Source organism: Camelus bactrianus, chromosome 36 (genome assembly GCF_048773025.1).
Source record: "Camelus bactrianus isolate YW-2024 breed Bactrian camel chromosome 36, ASM4877302v1, whole genome shotgun sequence".
NCBI classification, from domain to species: domain Eukaryota; kingdom Metazoa; phylum Chordata; class Mammalia; order Artiodactyla; family Camelidae; genus Camelus; species Camelus bactrianus.
In genome coordinates, this window is record NC_133574.1 from 11853131 (window position 1) to 11874269 (window position 21139).

At 44.5% G+C, this 21139-nt stretch overlaps 1 protein-coding gene and 2 long non-coding RNA genes across 3 annotated transcripts in view; 1 reads left to right on the forward strand and 2 right to left on the reverse strand.

Annotated features, from left to right (window-relative positions):
* Nucleotides 1-307: 307 nt before the first annotated feature.
* LOC141576124 (uncharacterized) lies at nt 308-9535 on the reverse strand. Its single transcript, XR_012504362.1, has 3 exons — nt 8947-9535; nt 1377-1529; nt 308-619 (listed from the first exon to the last, which is right to left on the reverse strand). It is a non-coding gene; the product is annotated as an uncharacterized LOC141576124 (long non-coding RNA).
* A 2312-nt stretch (nt 9536-11847) lies between these two features.
* Nucleotides 11848-21139, forward strand: part of LOC141576184 (uncharacterized) — a 41880-nt gene continuing 32588 nt past the window's right edge. Inside the window, exon 1 of the long non-coding RNA XR_012504439.1 lies at nt 11848-12259. This is a non-coding gene — a long non-coding RNA (uncharacterized LOC141576184). The remainder of the gene's footprint in view (nt 12260-21139) is intronic.
* The window catches only part of LOC141576183 (uncharacterized), a 28669-nt gene continuing 21056 nt past the window's right edge, over nt 13527-21139 (reverse strand). The window contains exon 13 of the mRNA XM_074358652.1: nt 13527-20045. The gene's annotated coding sequence lies outside the window, so the exon portion shown is untranslated. The remainder of the gene's footprint in view (nt 20046-21139) is intronic.

Below are 21139 nucleotides of genomic sequence, written 5' to 3' on the forward strand. Positions count from 1 at the left end.
GAAATAAATGACAGCATGGAGATTAAACAACATACTGCTTTAAAAAAAAATGGGTGGATGATGAAATCAAAGAAGAAATAAAAAAACACAGTGAGACAAATGATGATGAAAACACAACCACACAGAACCTATGGGATCCAGAAAAGGCAGTGCTTAGAGGGAAGTTTATAGCGAGAGTATCAGGTCTACCTCAAAAAAGAGGAAAAACTGCAATAAACAATCAAACTTACCACCTAAAAGAATTAGAAAAAGAAGAGCAAAAAATAACAAAAGTAAGCAGAAGGAAGGAAATAATAAAGATCAGGGAGGAAATAAATAAAATAGAGATATTAGAAACATTTGAAAAAATCAAGCCAAGAGATGGTTTCTTGAAAGAGTAAACACAATTGACAAAATTCTGCTCTATGCTGGAAATTGACACAACAATGCAAACTGACTATAACTCAATAAAATAAAAATTAAAAAATAAATATATTAACAAAAGAAAAAAGAAAAGGTAGTTTCTACTCACCAGACTGGAGGAGGGGACTGCACCCCATGCGGGGTCACACACCATGGGAAAGCCTGGGGTCAGGATTGGAGGAGCAGGGTGCTGTGGACAGGATCTGTCACAGGGTTTCTGCAGGAGGGGAGGGTGAGGCATGTGAGCAGGCTGAGGACTGGCCATTTGAGTAAGTTCATGGGCTCTAGGGTGGAGGGGCTCCCCCAAGTGTCTGGACTTGACTCTGGGTGAGTTGGGCAGGTGGACAGTGGCTCAGTGTGAGTCCAAGTCCAGTGGAGGAGGTAGTGCGTTAGATCTAGAAGGACTCCTTCTGGGGTGGGAGGGCCCACAAGGGAGGCAGGAGGCCAAGTCCAGGTGACTGAGAACAGGGTGTGTCCTGCATAGGCCTGCAGGGCAGACGAAAGCATCCAGTCTACAGAAGGTGGAAACACGGTCCATACAAGGGCTCAGCTCAGATGTCAGCCCCTCAGAGGAGCCTTCCCTGCCTGCACAGTCTACTGGGACAGCCTCCTCCACGCACATCTCCCCAGCAGACACCTTCTCCATTTCCTGCATAGCATTCAGGACCCGGGCCCCTGCTCCACGCCCAGCCATGGTTTCGCTGCCCTGAGGAAAAGCCCTCACAGGAGCCATCAAGCCCTGCAAGACCTGGGCCCCACCTCTCTGTCTCTTCTGCCACCACTGTCTCCACCTCGCCCTCTTCTCCTCCACTCCTGCACTCCTGACTTCCCCCAGCCCTGTGTGCTCTCCAGAGCACGTGTCCCTCCTAACATGCTGTGTGTGCTCACTGTGTCTCATCCACTGCATGCCTCCCACCCAGGTCAGTATCCAGTGCACAGTAGGGCTCAGTAAGTAGAGAATGAATGACTCTTACCATCACTGCTGGGAAGACTTTTGTCTGTGGCCTACAGTGATCACACACCCGTCACACATTCGCTGACGTCCTACTGTGTGTTGGGCGGGTTCCAGACACCGGGCACAGCAGGTAGTGAAGCAGGCAGGTCTCCATTCTCATGCAGCAGACAGCCTGGTGGGGGACACAGAGAAAATTAAGTAAAATATGCACAGTGTCCGGAGGTGATATGTTCCATGGAGATAAATAAGGTCAGGGAGGAAAATTGAGCAGATTCCTGGAGGTGTTTAAGAAGCAGGCAGAGAGAGACCCTGGCTGAAAGAGCAGCCAGCACAAAGGCCCTGAGGCCACAGTGGGATGCGCGTGGAGGGTCTTAGTTATCCGTGTGAGTTCTTAGTCCTGCCGTGAGTATGTATGTTGCTTTTATTTGTAAACAATTGATTTCACCTTTATAGCAAATTAACCTGCATCATCAATCTGCATAATTTAGCCAATTCTGTTTCAGGTGTTGTGGGCACAATGGCGGGCTAGTTACTTGGGTTGGTAAAAATTACCAGCATCTGAGAAGGGTTTAGGAAAGTTTAATAGGGACACTGCTATAGGCAACATCAGGCCACACAGGCAAGAGGTGCCTACACGAGGGCCAAGGTTGAGTTTGTGGGGTCTGTTATTGGGGGGGTGCTGTGCACACAAGGAGGAGGGGGATGCATGATCAATTCTTGCACAGGTACCTGGTTGGTTGTGAGATCTGACAGGGGCTTCTCTGAACAACAGTCTTTACCACTTTAATAAGGGCAGGATGTGGGGCCTCTCTTCCTAGGGCAATGAGTTTTCATAGGGTAAACACACAGCAAGAGAAGATGTTTTATAGCTTGTGGAAATGCATGTGTGCAAAGGGTCCTGCAGTGGGGAGTGGGAGGTAAGGTGTCACTGGGCTCTAGGCACACAGAGAGCCCAGGTGTGAGGGTGTATGACTCTAAAGAGTGCCAGCTGGTTTCACACCAGGGACTTTATGTGGAAACAGGAGACTCTAGGTTGTCAGCACGTGTCTACTCAGTGAGCTCCCTAAGTCTAGCTCTGTCAGGCACCATGTGAAATGAACATGAAGGTCCCCACCCTGAGGACCCCAATGAATTAACATCTTGACATCCTCAAGCCCCTTACCCTGCACCACCGCCCCACCTCATCTGGGTCTCAGCCTCTGACACTGACATCAGTGGCACCTTTGTTCCCCATATCCAGCTTCTCTGGACGTCTCTGTGATGAGATGTTCCATGTCAGCGAGCCCCAAACTGAGCTCTGCATTTACCCCATGAATGCTTCCTCCCTGTGAAGCCCCTTGAGAAGGAGCCACCACTAGCAGGATCCTTCAGCCCTGAGTCTCTGCCTTCCCCACCCCTCTGATTTCCCCCAGCCCATGATCCCCTCTGGAGGTCCCTATTATCCTCTCCCTCCCACATCAGTCGGGCTGCACACCAAATCCCTCTTCACAATCTCCCACAAGACAGGTCCAGGTCCACTTGGGGACACTGAGTTGACACAGGTGGGTGTTGCTGGGAATGAAGAGCAGGATCCTGGAGCAGAGGAGAGGCAAGGGCTCCCAATCCACCAGAACACAGGCTAAAGTGGGGGCAAGACACCCATAAAGGGTGAGGCAGGCATCACACTGCAGCCCCGCCCTCTGTTCCCCCAGGGTGCCCTGTGTTTCCTGCTTTGGCCTGGGGGACTTCCCCCCTCACTCTCTGTTAGAGGGGTGCCCATTCATTCATTCACACCCTCATTCACCATGTACATGGGTCCTGCTCAGTGCCAGGCCTCAGATGGATGACAGCTCATCCTTGGGGACACAGCTCAGATCTCACCTCCTCCATGAAGCACTTCTGGATTCCCACCCCTCCTGAAGTTCCTCTGGCCTCAGTTGGGACCACTAGGGCTGAGACCACACTCTGATTACCTCCCAAGTCTGTGATCTCTGTGAAAGCCCTGGGCTCAATGTGGAAAGAGACTCAGAAAAATGGGGCCAAAAGGGGCTAAGAAAAATGTTACTAGTTCTCTATTACAGAGAAGGGCACTGAGCAGAGAGAGGGCAGTGTCCAACCAAAGCCACAGAGGAGGGTCTCAGTGAGCCCTCCCATTGCCCTGTTACTAGTTCTCTGTTACAAATGAGGACACTATGCCACAGAGAGGGAGCAGAGCCCTGCTATAGTCTTGACCCCACAGCCTGTGTCCTTTATGACTAGCTCCATGCTGCCAGCAGGGGTGTGGGCCTGGAATGGAGGTTGAAAGCAGCCTGACCCCCAGGACCCCTTCATACACAAAGTCAGTCTCAGGAAACACCCCTCAATACCTACTCTACACCCCTGGGATTGGGACCTGATTGCTGTTCCTGGAAGCTGGCTGGGCTTCCTGTGAATTGGCCCAGGAGATGCTTGGGACAGACACAGGGCCCCTGAGGCTCCCTGTCCCCAGATGAGCAGCTCTGGTCCCCTTGACTGTCCCTGGCAGAGGCCTGATGACATAAGGTGTTGGCCGCGTAGCCAGCTGTGGAGATGAGGAAATGGGAGCAACATGCAGGTATATGCAGAAGTCCAGGTATTCACTCAACAATCATTGATTCAGGCCTTGCAGTGTGGCTGGCCTGGGCCCAGGCCTGGGTGTCCAATAGTGAATACAGTCAACCCCTTGAGCCTTCTGGGAAAGCAGTGCTCAGAGAAACGGGCCCTCAGTGCCCCCATCCTGCTCCCCATGAACAATCACACTGAGATGAGGCTGCAGCCATGGGTCCTAGTGGAGGGTGAAGGGAGGAAGGAAACCCAGAGTGGGCACTGACCATGAGCCTGGACACTGGAACCAGATGGCCTGGGCTCTGTAATCTGGGGTGGTCACCTCCCCTGTTCTCTCTGTGCCTCAGTTACTTCTTCTGCAGAAATGGTTGATAACGCCTGTCCCTGCCCCACAGATTTTCATGAGGAGTCAGTGATCTCTTATGCGTGTAGGACAGTGCCTGTCTATGGGTCAGGATCCTGCTCACCTCACAATAGTCTGTCCCACTTTAAAGATGAGAAAGCCAAGGCTAAGGGGGTTATGAGACCAGCCTGGGCTAGCCCCCTTCTCATGCTCTGCTGTCCAGGTCTCCTGCTTTTACATCATCCCTCTGCCCCCATATCCACCCAGCAAAGTAGGTGCTGAGAATCTGAGCAAATCAGAGTATGAATGGAGGCACACCCTCTCCCCAACTTTGGCTCTTGGGGCGGTGGGCAGGATGGGGATATCGGGCTCCCCCAGACTGTCCAGGAGGCCCAGCATGTCTGTCACCTCATTTCCACTCAACACGGAGTAGGTGTGTGTCCACGGGCCAGAGGGCGATGAAGTAACCCAGGGCGGGTGGATGCTAGGTAGGTGTGGGAGGCACAGAGTGGCCCCTGGAAGACAGTGTCCAGGCAGCCAAGGTGTAGGGAATGAGGGTGCCCAGAAGGGGCAGAGGACAGAGTCCAGCCTGGAAACCACCCCCTGCTGGACCCTGATCTGGGGTGAGAATTGGGACAAGCCAGGGCCCCGCTAGGACTCCTCATCCAGCAAAGAGGTGAGGAAAAGTTAAGGAGACAATGGAGGCTGACCCCACCGTGCTCCCTGTGTGAGGGCGCTGCTTCCAGGATCCTGGAGTTTCCTTAGACCTTTGTGAAGTGGCTGCTGTTTCCAGCCCCATGTGGGCAGAAGGACTGAGGCAGGGAGGACAGAGTGACTCAGGACAGAGCTAGCATTCATCCAAGTGTGTGTGCTGGGCCTCTCGCTGAGAGCAGCTTCTGGGCATCATGGACTCAGGAAGTGTCTTGTCCTCCCTCTTAAGGCCCCTGGCATGTTAGGCAGGAAAGGTCCCAGTGCCCATACCTGGGCCTCTCTGGGTGATGCTGACATGTGGGATCATGATGGTCCTGGGAAAAGAGAGAGAATGTAGGCTGGGCGTCAGGTCTGCATCAGACCCTAATGATGCCCCTAATGTTGTGTGACCTGGAAACTCCCTGACCTCTCTGTGCCTGGCTTTCCAGCTCTGACTCAGAGGACTGCTGTGCTTGGCACACAGTAGGACCTCAATCAGAGGAAAAAGCCAGCCCTTCCCCAGGAACCTCTCCTCTTACATGCCCAAAGCTAAGCCCATGTGCCACACATCACCAGAGCTGATACTTGACAAACAGGGCAAGTGAAATCTAGCAACCCCTCCCTCCTGCCTGAGGCCCTTCCCTCCTCAGTGAGTGGCTCAGAGCAGGCCTCTGCATCCCAGAAGCCTGAACTGAGCCTTGTGACCTGGAGGAGTCCCTGTTCCACACAACTTTTTTTCCAGGTGCTTCCAACAAGACACAAAAACACCTGGTCAGTCTCTTAGCTGCAAGGTCCTCCCTTTGCAAATTCCCCCATCATATCCGGGCTAGAAATGTGAGTTCCAGGGCACATGACCATCCAAATGATGACTTCAGGGAAACATCCCTGCCCACACTGCACTCTTCAGAGCCCACCTTCTAAAAGAAGGGGTAGTGACCCACGGTTGTGCACAGTTTTATCACAACACAGCCCTCACCCACCCACCATTGGAAACATGTGAGAAGCAGAGATTCCCAAGTGCCTGGACCCCTGTCATCCAGAAAGCAGAGGTTAGGGTAACAGACAGAAGGGGAGAAAGTAATTTCATACTATGTATCTGATAAGGGGTTAACACCCAAAACATATAATAACTCTTACAATTCAACAGCAAAAAAACAAGCAATCTGATTTAAAAAGTGGGCAGAGGAACTGAATAGACATTTTTCCAAAGAAGGCACACAGATGTCTAACAGGTACATGAAAAGGTGCTCAACATCACTCACCATCAGGGAAATGCAAATCAAAACCACAATGAGATATCCCCTCACACCTGTCAGGGTGGGTGTCATCAAAATACAAGAGATAACAAGTGATGGTGGTGGTGTGAAGAAAAGGGAAACTTCTGCAATGTTGGTGGGAATGTAAATTGGTGCCATCACTCTGGAAAAGAGTAAGAAGACTCCCCCAAAATTTAAAATTAGAACTTCCGTATGATCCAGCAAGTCCACTGCTGGGAATATATCCAAAGGAAATGAAAACACTATGTCAATGAGACAACTGCACCCTCACTTTCACTGTATCATTATTTACAATAACCAAGATATGTAAACAACCTGTGTCCATCAACAGATGAATGGATACAGAAAACGTGACGCATATATATGTATATATAATGGAATCTTATTCAGACATTAAAAAAATGAAATCCTGCCATTTGTGACAACTTGGATGGACCTTCAGGGTATTATGCTAAGTGAAATAAATAAGACAGAGAAAGACAAATACCTATGATCTCATTTATATGTGGAATCTACAAAATAAACCGAAACCCATAGAAACAGAGATCAGGTTGGTGGTTGCCAGAGGTGAGTCAGGGGGTGATTGAAATTCGGGAAGATAATCAAAATGTACAAACTTCCAGTTAGAAGATAAACAAGTCCTGGGGACATAATGTACTGCAAGGTGACTGTAGTTAACAACACTGCGCTGTGCATTTGATAGTTGTTAAGAGAGTACCTCTTAAAATTTCTGATCACAAGGAAAATAGTGTGTGACTATGGGTGATGACAGACGTCAAGTAAACTTAATGCAGTGATCATTTCACAATATGCACATGTAACAAGTCATTATGCTGCACACCTAAAGCCAACAATGTTATGTGACAATTGTATCTCAGGAATATTTATCCCAGGAAGCGGGGGTGCGAGCCTGGATTACCTACTGCAGGAGCTGCCTTTGCCCTCCAACAGCAGAGGGTGGTAGTTGTGACAGGGACTGTAGGTCCCTCAAAGCCTAGAATGTTTACTGTCTGGACCTTCACAGGGAGAGTGTGCAGACCCTGCCCTGGAAGACGGTGGTCATGGCAGCAACAACGGCCTGCCTGTGTGCAGGCTCAGCCCAGACAGCTCCTGTGCTCTGCTGTCACCGCATTTACTTCCCTCCACACCCTCAGAGGGAGAGGCTTCAATGTTCCGATTTTACACATGAGAAAACTGAGGCTCATTTGCTTTGAATTATTGACCAAGTGGTGGGGGAAGCTTTGAACCCCAGTGTTCTGATTTCAAAGCCACATCTCAGTCCTGATTTTTAGAAGGTGGAGGTCCAGGCACTGGGGACCCTCCACCTTCCCCACTTGTAGTCTTACTCTAGGGCTGCCATCCCCGAGGGGTCTGGGTGAACACATTTAATCCGCTTACTCTGCACCAGCTGAGCCCTTGGCTGCCAGTCTGTTGTCGCTGCCTGACACCAGCTGAGTTTTACAAGTGAACCATCACCCCCTGCCAGCCCACCTGCCCTGCTATGTGGGGCAGACCCCTCTTAGCCTGGTCATTCTAAACCCTTAGCTCACACATTTGCACAACTGCATCGAAAGAGCCCTACTCCCTGTGTGGAGGTATCGACAAGGGGAAGGGAGGGGAGTTTTGGGTGGCCCCTTACTCTGAAGGTGACACATGACAGGGACATGTTCATGTCCATAATGGCACTCAATTTGAAGCTAAGAACATGGTCACAGCGAGGGGTAAAAGCTGAGAGGCTACAAGGCTGCTGAGAAAGGGGCTTGACTATTGAATTGTAAATGTGTAATTTAATTTAAAAATTAGCCCCCTGGGTGATAAGAATTTGCCCCGAAGGCCAGAATTGGCCACCTGACCCCTGGGAACCCCTCAATTCCAGGATGTAATCATCTGAGCATGGAGGGGGCTTAAATTGGGGTGCTGTCCTCTCAGTCATGGTGCACCTGCCCACGTATGCACCCATGAACTGCAGTTCTCACACATCAAGGCACCTCTCATGCCCTGCCAAGGAGGTCCAGGTCATAAGGAAGGGATGACAGACTGTGAGGTCACACGTGTGCCCCTGCAGTGGTGAATGTTGTATAGGGAAGAGCCACCCCCCACTCTCACCTCCAGGAGGGGTGCTGGAGGGAGCAGGACTCCTGAGCCCATAGGCTTAGCAAGCATCCTGGCTGAGGGTGGGGAGGCTGTCCACTCTGAAGTCATAGGTCAGATGGTAGATTGGGGTCCCACCCCCACAGCTCACCAGTGAGACCGTCTAGTCTGTTTTCTCTGTAAACTGGAACCCAGTCACCCTCACCCTCAGAAGTGGGGGCAGCCTGTGTAAATTACAACACAAAGCCCTGGGCTGTTTCAAGTGCCCGGGGGTGTCCAGCCCCCCTAGGCCGGGCAGGTGGGAGAGGAGATGTATGAGTTAGCAGGTGTGAGAGCGGAGCTGAGACTTGGCTGAGTGCATGCACTCTAATATCCAGGAACTGCGAGCTACCACTAGCAAATCTGTTCACTGAGGCCATGTGTACTCTCCCTTGTCATTTACAATCCCCTGTTTGAACAGAGGCCTCTGGAGTCTATTAGCCACATTGTTGCCTGTCACCACACTGTTGCAGTTCCAGGGTCTCCATTTAGCCAGCTTGAAGGAATAGTCAAACTTTTTCTTAAAACCAGTGACAGAAAACCAAAGTGGCTTAAAGAAGCAAACAGGGCAGGAGAGAATGACTTACCTAACTGAGACATCCACAGGGAGATAGCTTCAGGCAGGGCTGTACCTGGTGCTCAGTGACATCAGCAGAAGTCATCCTTCCCCACCTCTGGGCTCTGCCACTGGTGTCATCTTCACATGGCTCTGCCTTTATGAGAGCAAGATAGTCACCAACTGCCACAGGCTGACATCATCACCCCTCAACTCCCAACTGAAATAGAACTTCTCTGCTCCCAGGATTCCAGTAACTAGGCCTGACCTCCGTGGAGCCTGATTAGGCTGGTGCCCAGCCCTGAGCCAATCACAGTGGCCAGGGAGGATGGAAAATGCTGATTGGCCAGATCAAGGCCATGTGACCATCCTCTCCAGGAAACCTGTGAGCTGTTCACCTGTTTTCAGGTTGGGAGAGTGTGATGTCTCCCAGAGGATCCTGCTACTAGTACAACCTGCAGGTGGCACAATGAGCTGAAATGAGCCTGTCTGCTTGGTGACAAGTGACAGGTCACTTAGTGGTTCCCTGCTCCAGGGAGGGAGGCATGTCCAAACAGTATTGGGGCTTCAGAGCCAGAATGTAGTAGAAAAGCCTCCCAGTATCCCAAAAGGTGGGAAAGTGAGCAGTGACACTGGAAAGGCACTCCTCTCTGTGGCCCTTGGCTTTCTCCTTGTTACAGTGGAGAGTGCAGTGTTGCCACTGACAGCCCCCTTCCCTGCTGGGAGGCCTTTGCAACAGGTGGGGAGTGCTTGGAAAAGCCCACTTATTCTGAGGAACTGTTATTGCTCCTGGTGGCATTATTATTTTCATGTCACTTGTGAGGTGGGCCCTGAGGGGTCCCTGACCTGGGGGCACAGACACCCACAGAAACTTGGCCCAGTATTACTGTTCATTCAACAATGACTTACCGAGAACCTACTGTGTGTCAGATTCCCAGGGTAGAGCAGTGGTGTTGACAGCGCAAGCCCCTGCCTCACCTCATCTCTGCATCCCAGGTGGGGTCACCAGAATGGGAGTTCAGGAAGCAGAGGACATGGCAGAAGCCTTGTGGGAACCCCTGGGGTTTTCTCTGTGCTGAGGGCACTAGCAGCACACCGATTGTGGGACTCAGTACCCGCAGGACCTAGCATTGATGGTTAAAGGAGAGAGGCATTTCTGCAAGCCCATCCTCACTAACCCCAGGCTCTGGAGGGCAGCTCCACTCTGCTCAACCTCAGGGGGCATCTTCCACCATCCTGATCACCCTCTGGTATTACTCCCCGCTCAGATACACTTTTCCCTGTGGCAGCTACACTCAGAATATGTGTTTGTTTCTCTCCCATGTGGTTAAGTGGACTTCAGACACATGATAGTGATGGAGTGGCTAAGCCTCTGGGCAGATTACTGGGTGACCCGCGGAAATTGCTGCACATGGTGAGCTCCCTTCTGCCAACCAATGGGCCAGGCCCCACCACTGTTCTGTCTGTTCTACCTCACTTAATCTGCACAGACATTCTGTGCAGGACATCCTGTTATCCCCCATCTCTGATGACCTTGGGTGGACAAAGCTTGGGTTTGAGAAAGTTGCCCAGGTCACATTGTTGACAAGTGGGGAGCTGGGGATTTGCACTCTGGTCCCAGGAGTCTGGATCATGGAAAGGCCTGGGTGGGGCAGCTTATTGCCAAGGGAAGTCCTGCCCAAGCCTCTCCCATGAGAGCCCACCCAACAGCACATCTAGCAGAGTCAGCATTTCCTGGACCAGATGGACAGAACCTCAAAACCTCTTTGCAAACAGATTGTTTCCATGTTCTTTTGCAAACACAGAAAGGCCACAGGCCAGGGAAGGATAAGGCCAAGAGTGTTTTCATTGGGGAGAGTGAAGGACAAGTGTGAAGACACACAGCACTCCCAGGAGCTTTCTCGGCAGAGCTTGCCACTGGGTGAGCAGCTACCATGACTACCTATCATAACACTGTGAGGTTCATGCCTGTACAACCCTGCCTGTGAGAAGAGCAAAGTGAAGCTCAGAGAGGTGTGGGGACACTCCAAAGACAAACAGATAAGGTGGGATCATCACCACCATGCTGTGCTGGGACAGGCAGTCACCTGTCACACTGCTCATGCATGGCCTGCTGGGAGTAGTGAAGGCCTGATAGGAGCACAGGAACACTGTGGTGAAGGTGATGTTTCTACTTGGGACAGCTGGTACCGGGGGCTCTAGCTGATTCTTCATTGTGCCTGCTTTGAGTGTCAGAATGTTGCAGCCTCATGTAGGGGAAGGGCTGTCTCCTTTCCACACCGGTGCACAAGGAAGAGCATGCACACACTGGCATCACCATTGACCACCGGCTGGATCAGGATCTGGAGCTCAGAGCAGAAACTGCCAACACCAGGAACTGGTGCAAGAGGAGGACATGAGTGCCCCCTGAAACATTTCTAATTTTAAAAACATACTTAATTAGGGGGAAGTGATAAACAGTTGATCCCTTCAAAATATTGTTTTCCAAGGAACAATAGCACCTCAGCATTGTAAGAGGATTAACTCAGTCGTCAATAACCGTCACTGTAGGTATGAGAAAACAGTGTTAGGAGTTACAAAAGGGTCTCAAGATCATGCAGGTCAGAACTGAGAACCGTCCAAAGCATGTGCTGCATGATAGCCTCTCTAAGCTACCTGAGGCTTGGTCTGCTCCTGACACAGGGCAGATGGTTCTGAGAAAACCACACTCCTCAGGGGACCCCAGGGAATTGACAGAGTTGAGTTTGGGTTCCTGATCATCTTCTAAGTCTAGAATTTTGAGATTCTTCTGCACCTGTCCTTCCTCCAGAACAGAATCTGATTCAGGCGGGATTCCAAAGATTGAGGCATGTGCCAGGCAAGAGAGCAGGCATGGCTGGATGAGCGCATCGCCAGTGCCATCAACATAGAGGCCAGGGCACTGAGATTTCCAGTGATTTAGCATCCTGGCTGGGAGGGGTCATGTGTTCTACAGTGAGTTCTGAGCATACTGCACCGCCCTCGAGGACCTGCAGGGGGCGCGCGAAGCCAGCGTGTCTTAGGTGGCGGTGCGCATGCGCAGTCCGCGTCAGCAGCCAGCATCTTCCCTGGGGGCGGAGCTTGTTTTCCTCAGGACTGAGCGGGCGGCGCCATGGAGGCTCCAGGACAGCGCTGCCTGCGTGTCCGCGGGAGGAGGACGCTCCCCGCCCGCTGTCTGAAGTTACGCCGGTTTCCCACTGCCTGCGCCCGCTTCCTGCCGGGGTGTGTGTGGACCTGACCGAGCTGGGGCCCCGGCCGGCTGGGCAGGAGGGGACGGGTGCGCTGGCGGGCCCGCTTCGACTATTCTCCTCGCCCGCAGGGAGCGGGTGAGTGTCCGCGTCCCTGGTCCTCACTGCCCGGGTCCCCGCTCCCCCGTGTGATCGGGGGTGTGTACACCGCGGGTCAGGAGCGGGGACGCAGGTGTAATGGGAAAGGGGCTGAGAAAGTACTGAAAGAGTTAAAGAGAAGTGTGTAAATCACATTATGTTAATTTTTATATTTTAAGTGTGTCAAAGTCAGAGTTTATCGTGCTTTTACTTTCTTGTCTTTAAAGGCATGCAATCATTTATTTTATACTTAAAATATGCTTCTCAGCTTATCTCGTTTTCAAGTCAAAATACTGCCATGGTTGACATTTTCTCATAATATAGTGACAATCTTCAACATGTGTGAATATAAACTCATCGAAAAAATCTTGCACCATTCCATGGTGAGTAGTCTTGTTAAAAATAATATCCAGGCCATTACTAAATTATTACAAAAATATAAATTTTTTGAATCACTTTTAGAATTTCCACACACAGTGGTATTTTTAAAACACCAACCACTGCATAGTGCTTAAGACCATTTAAGATGAAATATATTCAAACCTAAAACTTTAGAATACTCAAAAGGCAGGATAATGGCTGTTTTTTCATTGCAAATACATTTTTTCTTCATAAGTGCAAAATACGAAGGTATTCAGCTAAATTTTGTATATCTTTATTCAAAAGGTGAAATTAGAATATAATCTCATTTTTTATTTTAAGGCTATATTTCCCATAAAAATTGGTATTTTTATCTGTAGGATCTTAATTGTCCATTCATTTGTTTTTTTCTTTTGGTTTATTTTCTTTAACAGAGAGTGCATTTTTGTGTCTTGTTAAGAGTTTTTAATTCTCCTAACTTATACCAAGAGACTTTCTCACACTGATAGTAAATAAGGGGAGAGCCCTTATAGTAACTGTGCATCTTTTCATGTAGTCAGGATTTTTTTTTTTTTTTTTGGATGACTTTTTTTTACAACTTCCACTTGGTTCACAATATTCCCATTATGACAACTCAATAAAAAATTGTAATCTATTTACACCAAGATACTTATGTCAGCACAGTGCTTTTGCTGATATGATTTTACATTAGATTATAATATTTTATTTGATTTACATATATACTAATACATATTTTACATATGTACACACATATATGAATATCTCCTAAATGCCATTAATTTGCATGGGGTGGTAGCTGGTAACATGTGATCTTTCTGACCATTGGTTATTCTTATGTGTGTCTAACGTACTTCTTAGAACAGATACTAGAACATCACACCTCTCATTATACAGTATTTTAAAGGTTATATTTTATTTTACTTATTTTTAAACATTTTTTATTGAGTAATAGTCATTTTACAATGTTATGACAAATTCCAGTGTAGAGCACAATTTTTCAGTTATACATGAACGTACATACATTCATTGTCACTTTATTTTTTTGCTGTGAGTTACCACAAGATCTTGCATATATTTAAGATTCCACACATGAGTGATCTCATATGGTATTCCTCTTTCTTATGTTCTGCTCCACCTAGAATAATATTCTCCAGGAGCATCCATGTCTCTGCAAATGGCGTTATGTTGTCTTTTTTTGTGGCTAATACTATCCCATCATATAAATACCCCACATCTTTATCCAGTCATCTGTTGATGGACATTTTAGGCTGCTTCCATGTCTTAGCTGTTGTAAATAGTGTAGAGAAATCAGCTGAAAACCTTATGGGGGTTCCCTTGTAACTCACTCTTTGTTTTTCTCTCACTTCCTTTAGGATCATTTCTTTATCCTTGACTCTGGCTATCTTGATTAGGATATGCCTTGGTGTGGGTATGTTTGGGTTCTTCCTGTTTGGGACCCTCTGAGCCTCCTGTGCTTGGATATGATTCCTTCTATAGGTCTGGGAAGTTTTCAGTCATGAGTCCTTCCCATACCTTTTCAATCCCCTTTGTTCTTTTTCCCCTTCTGGAACTCCTATTATGCATAGATTGGCACACTTTATATTACCCCATAGGTCCCGTATATTGTTTTCATTGTTTTTTATTTGTTTTTCTCTCAGCTGTTCTGATTGGGTGCTTCCTGTTGTCCTGTCTTCTAGATCACATATTTGTTCTTCTGTATTTTCTAGTCTGCTTTGCACAGCCTTTAGGTCAGCTCTCATCTCAGACAATGAGTTTACTAATTCTACTTGGTTCTTCTTTATAGTTTCTATTTCATTTTTGACATATTTTATATCCCTAAACACTATTTTTTTTAGTTCCTTCAGTACTTTGATCACTCGTTTTTTGAAACCTTGATCTAGTAGGCCATCAATGTCTTTTTCCTTGATCATGCTTTCAGGGGATTTCTCTTGATCTTTTAATTGGGAGTGGTTTCTCTGCTTCTTCACATTGCTCCTATCTCTCTGGCACCGTGGCTTAAGGAGTATCAGTTACCTACTTAACCTGGAGATGGTGTGCCCTTAATGATTTGATCAAGAGGTCTTTGTATCTTCACCCTGCTTCGCGAACTCAGCTTGCTGTTTCATAGGCCTTCTGTTGGCGCCCTCATCTGTGCTGCTCTCAGTGGCTGTTAGCTAACAGATTGTGTCCCCTCCTAACACTAGGTCAGGAGCTGAGCTCTTACCCGGTGGGCGGGCATGTCACTCCCCCTCCTGATGCCACAGTCAGATGCTGTGATCAGGGGGAGGCAGGTGGGCAGATCACACCCCGTCCCAGCACCGTGGTCAGGTGCTGTGTTCCTGCTAAGAAGGTGGGTGGCTGCCCACCTGCTCTCTCCTCGTGCTGGTCACTCTGCTGCTCTGTGCAGCTGCCTGCTCTGCCTCGGGTAGGCGGTCTGTAGGTGGGCTCGGGGAAGACTGCGGAACAGCCCCACCTATGCTCTGTGCCAAATCTGAGCTCCTTGTTTCTCTTGGCAGCACAAGTTCTCTGAGGTGTCAGGGTAGAAAGATCCTCTCTGCCTCGGGCTATAAACAAGTCTCAGTCCTGCCTAGGAGGTTGTGGAGCCCCCACGTGCAGATTCAGGCCTCAGCCCCGCCCCCACCCAGGCACTATGCACAGGAGGAGATGGTAGCTGTGGCTGAGCCCTGCCTCTCTTCTTGCGAGATGTGCCAGTAATGGCACAGGTCTGAGGAGACAAAGGCTACAGCACCCCTCCCCCCAGGGCACATGCCTGTTTACAGTTTTGTTTACCTTCTGAGTTAAAATTTACCTGACAATGAAATGTATAAATTAGTCTTTTGAGGTTCATCCTTGTATCAGTAGTTGGTTCTTTTTTATTGTTGAGTATTATTCCATTGTTTGAATATACTATCATTTGTTTTATCCATTCTCCTACTGATAAATACTTGGGCTTTGGATATCTTTTTTTGCAAGCAAACTTTTTTTTAAAAAATGCAAATATAGTATACATGCTTAAATGTGAACACATCTTAAGTATACAGCTCAGTGATTTTTCACAAAGTAAACACATCTATGTAACCTTCATCCAGTCAAGAAACAGGACATTGCTGTTCCACTTTGGGTTTCTTCCCAGTTACTACGGCACCCCTTTGATGGGCTCACCATCCTAAATTCAGCCACCATGGATTGGTTTTTTTGCTTTTGAAATTTTTGGTCCCGTACTTTCCACTCAACATTATGTAAGATTCATCCACTAGTGTTTTCTGTAAACTAGTATATTTTTTATTGCTTTAAAGTATACAACTTGTATGCATGTGCCACCACTTATGGTTATGTATTTATTGTTGACAAGTGTTTGGGTCATTTTCTATTTGGGGGTATAACAAATAGTGATTATGAGAATTTTCTGGATGTCCTTTGGTGCTCAGATGTAGAAGGGTACACACATGGCTTACCCTTGGTAATAGGGTGTGGGTGTGTGTGTATGTGTATGTGTGTGTGTGTACATATATACACACACACACACACATATATAACTTTCATTCAAAAAGCCTATTTCCAAAGTATTTGTAAGAATTTATATTCCCACTGGCCATGTGTAAGAGTCCCCATTGCTTGTTGCCCTCACCAATGCTTCATATCACTTAACAATTAACTATTCTAGTGGATGTCTAATGGTGTTCCAAGTGTGGTTTTAGTACGTATTTCCATTATTACTAAAGAGGTCAGCCCCTTTTCATAGCTTATGTGGATTTTTTTGTGTGTGTGTGAAGCACCTGTTCAGTTACTTTGCATATTTTAATATTGAGGTTCTGCCTTTTTCTCCACTGGTTTTTGTTCTTTATATGCCCTAGATACAAGTCTTTTGTTGGATATAGGTATAGCAAATATATTTTCCCACCGTGTGGCTTAGCTTTTCACTTTCTTAATGGTATCTCTTGATAAAAATAATTCTTAATTTTACTGAAGTCCAACTTAAAACTCTTATGTTTCATGCTTTGTCTGGTTTAAGAACTCTTTGCCACTTCAAAGTCATTAAAATATCTCCTACACTATTTTCTAGATGCTTTATTTTGGTGGGGGATTAGGTTATTTATTTTAATGGAGGTACTGGGAGTTGAACCCAAGACCTTATGCATGCTAAGCACACATTCCACCTAAGCTTTACCCTCCCCCAGATGCTTTGCTTTATGTCTCAAATATATTAGATTTATAATCTATCTAAAGTTACTGTTCATGTATGGTACAGGGTTTAATTCAATGCTGTTCCATTGGTCTATATGTCTAACTTTAGGTAGTTATCACATAGACTTAATATTGTTTTATAAGTCCTTTAACATTGTTCTTTAATATCATCTTGGCTATTGTTGGCCCTTCACGCTTCTCTATGTATTTAGTATCAGCTTGTCAAGTTCTACAAAAAAACAGTAACAACAATTAACTGTTGGGGATTTTGATGTGCACATATAAATCTTTGAATCAGTTGAAGGGGAACTGACATCTTTAAAATGCTGAGCCCTCCAATCCATAAAGTTGGATTACCTCCCCTATATTTATTTTTATCACTGCTGTAACAAATTATCACAAATTTTGTAGCTTAAAGCAACACAAACTTACTATTTTATGGTTCTGTAGGTCAAGTCAGGAACAGGTATCATTTGGCTAAAAATCAAGATGTCAGCAGGGCTGTATGCCCTTCTGTAGGTCAAAGGAAGAATATATTTCCTTGTCTTTTCCAGCTTCTAGAGTTCACCCACATTTCTTTACCCATGGCCCTTCATCTATCTTCAAAGCTAACAGCTTTACAGCTTTCTAATCCTTCTTCCAAAGTCATATCTTTCTGACCACAGCTGGGAAAGATTTTCAATTTTTAAGGACTCCTATTGTTAGACTAGGCCCATGTAGATAATCCAGGCTAATCTCCCTGTCTCAGAGTCCTTAACCTGATACATCTGCAAAATCCCCTTTGCCATGTAAAATAACATATTCACAGATTTCAGGATTAGAGCATGGATATAGGTAGGGGTCAGTGTGGTGCACTATTCTGTTTATCAAACTGTTTAACATTTGACGCTTTCTGACAAACATACAAGATAGAAGATCCTGATCATGTTTAGAATGCTTCCTCTGCAAAATATTGGGCACTGAGTTTATTTGAAAGGACTGAAAATAATATTACCACAGGAATGGTTTCCTAATTCTACTGACATTTACTTACTTTATACTTAAATACCCAAAATGGTCAGCCAGGAGTGGGATCTTGGCAAATAAAATAAAAGTATAATTCAAGCTTTTATCACTGAATTTACTAGCTAATTCTATTTTAGAAACAGACAGAAAATAAAACAATTTAGAGTAAGTCTGATTACTTATATATTAAGTGAAAATTAAGTTTTAAAAGCATGTCTGAATATGGGATAAAGTAAGCATCATAAAATGTAATGTTAATATTTAGTACCTGCAAATCTCAAACTCCCAATTTATAAACAAGTTCATACTGTATAGCACAAGGAACTATATCCAATACTGTTTTGTAGTAACTTATGGTGAAAAAGAGTATGAAAAGTAATATATGTATGTTCATGTATGACTGAAGCATTGTGCTGTACACCAGAAATTGACACATTGTAAACTGACTACATATATATATATTTGAAAGGGCTGAAAGGACTATATATACCAAGAAAAAAAATTAGATTGATAACCAACAAAAAAATCTGTCAGTAATATAATGCTAGAAACACAGACACAAAAGAAAATCTCAGGCATACATCTGTTTATAGAGTCCTAGAAAAAATAGTGCCTATGCAAGTCCCTGATAAACATGAGAAAATAGGAAAGGCAATATAAAAGTTCAAAATGCTTTGCTATGTAAGAGCTGCAAGGTGACTCAGACACAAACTTAAGTGGTCAAAATGTTTATATAATTAATGATAACTTAAAGTAACTGAGGACATCATTTTAAATGAGATAAAAATAGCTGCTCAATTTTCATATTACTAAGCAAGTCATTTCTGTTTATAGTAGGTTTATATTATTTTTATATGTATTTATATTTTATAGACATCAACTTAGATCCTGGCTGATAACTGACAGTGGAGCAACTGATTGATTTAAATGGGTATCATAGACTTATCAGATTTCATATGCTTTAAATATACATTAATTATTAGCTGTCAGGAAGAGTTCAATTTTCATTTATTCTAACATAGCTGTGTCACAGGCAGGTTACTCTGTATTTACAATGGAGAATCATGATAGATATAAAGATATCAAGTCTTACTGATCTTCATAGGGGTGCTTTTATAAGAAAAGGAGAATAAAATAAGAAAAATCTAAAATACTACTTTTTTTATAGTGTTCTAACAGTTTTATCTTATTTTTATTTTTTTACTGAGTTATAGTCCGTTTAAAATGTTGTGTCAATTTCTGGTGTACAGCACAATTTTTCAGTACATTACGAATATACGTATATTTGTTTTCATATTTTTTCCCCATGAGCTACTACAAAATTTTGAATATATTTCCCTGTGCTATACAGTATAAACTTGTTTATCTATTCTATAGATACCTGTCAGTATTTACAAATCTTGAACTTCCAGTCTGTCCCTACTCATACCCTGTAAAATACTATTAAATCAATATATATTTATGAAGAACTATGAAAAATGGGAAACTATAAGTTGTTTCTTTAAATTGGAGCAAAGAGAACTACTTTAACTGGAAAATAGTTAAAATCTGGCAAGTTTTATGATTTCATGTTCACCCCTGGCAGCTTTTTTTCCTCCTTTCTCCTTCAATCTTTTTTGGACCTTCTAAAGAATTAAATTAAAAAAAAAAAGAAAGAAAGACAGAATAAAAGAAAATTAAGAAACAGATTTGCATCTAAAATAACCTCCTAACTGGAAAGATTGTATACTTTGTGAAAAATTTACAGCTGCCGACTTATGATCTATGTCTCTGTCCACGCTGCCTTACTTGTTAAGAAGGGTCTTAAAAAAAAAAAAAAAAAGGTAAAGAAAAATAGCAAATTATAATGGCTTTTACATTTTAAATTCTTTTCTATGTGTCTACAATCTGCTCTATCATGAGTTATTAAGACAAACATTATCAGCTATACTCTACTTTCCTATCATGCACATTGTGACTCTGAGAAGCACTCACGCTCTAACTTACCATCTGCAGGTGGTGTACAGGTTAATGCAGTTCTTTTGACAATATATGGTTTTGTAGTCTAGTTGTCTAACTACTACATAATGGAAAAGATGTAGAACTACTGGTACCACTGCCCTCGGTCTCTGTCATTTACCTTAAACATACCTGGAAATGTAGATTCAAAAACTCATTGGCAAGAACATTTTTCACACTCCAGATATGATATTTCTCTAGAGTTAAGATGGCCATTCTGAAAGAGAAACAATATTTAAGAATATCTTAAATCTTCATCTTCTTATATTATTTGAATAAAATCTGTTTTATTAAACTTGCAATGGTCATTTGTCTGAAAGAAAACTAATGATTTAACGTGATGCTATGTGTTCATCTGAAAGTAGGCCAGCAAGAATAAGTTCAAAAGTAACCAAACTCTGAAGTAGTCAGTCACAACGTGGGCAATTTATCACCAAAAATCTATTTCCTCCAGTAAGACCTGGGAAATAACTCACAGTATCTTCTGGTTCAAGGTGAAGTTTACTAACAGAACCCACAAAAGGTTCTGGTTAGAGAAAAAGGACTATTTACTAACTTTGAAAGCATCTTTCCAAACTCTCTGGATTATGCCCTTTGACCCTAACAATTTTCTAAGATCTTCTTTAAAACATCTGGCAATATTATTAGACTTCTTAAGAGATTTAAAAAAACTAAATATATATAATAAATGAGTATCTATATTAACATTTCCTCAAAATAAAATTTAACATTACTTTCACAAGTTGAATAAAGCAGTATTTTTTTTTTTTTTGGTGTCAAAGTGTACCAAAAATTACATTTATATACAGTAGACAATATTTCTTGGCAGGCAAAAATATAACCAAATGCTTCTTACTTCATGTTTTGAACAATCACCTTAACAATCCTAGATGAATAATAATGTTCTTAGCTTTTATTAATTATATTTTTATTATCTAATGATTTATTATTTAATGATATTTAATATTTATTATTAATGATATTCATGTATTCATTCAATATATAATACCATGTATTATAAGAAAAGATTTTAAAGCACTATGATGGTAATTATTGGCTTTCATGATGCAACTTCCATAAAAGTATATTAATACCAATGTAATGGTACAAAATAATGGGTAATATTGTCACAGTCTAGTCACCAGTGAATATGGGTAATAGGTTTGGTTGAAAGGTCCAAATTCTATTCTAAATTTTTACCATTTCATTATTATGGTTACACGGAGATGGAGCAGCTAAATTATCTTTTTTTTTAATGTTCAAAAGTACAGCCATAAGAAGAAACACGGTCTTACATAAAAATAGACAGCG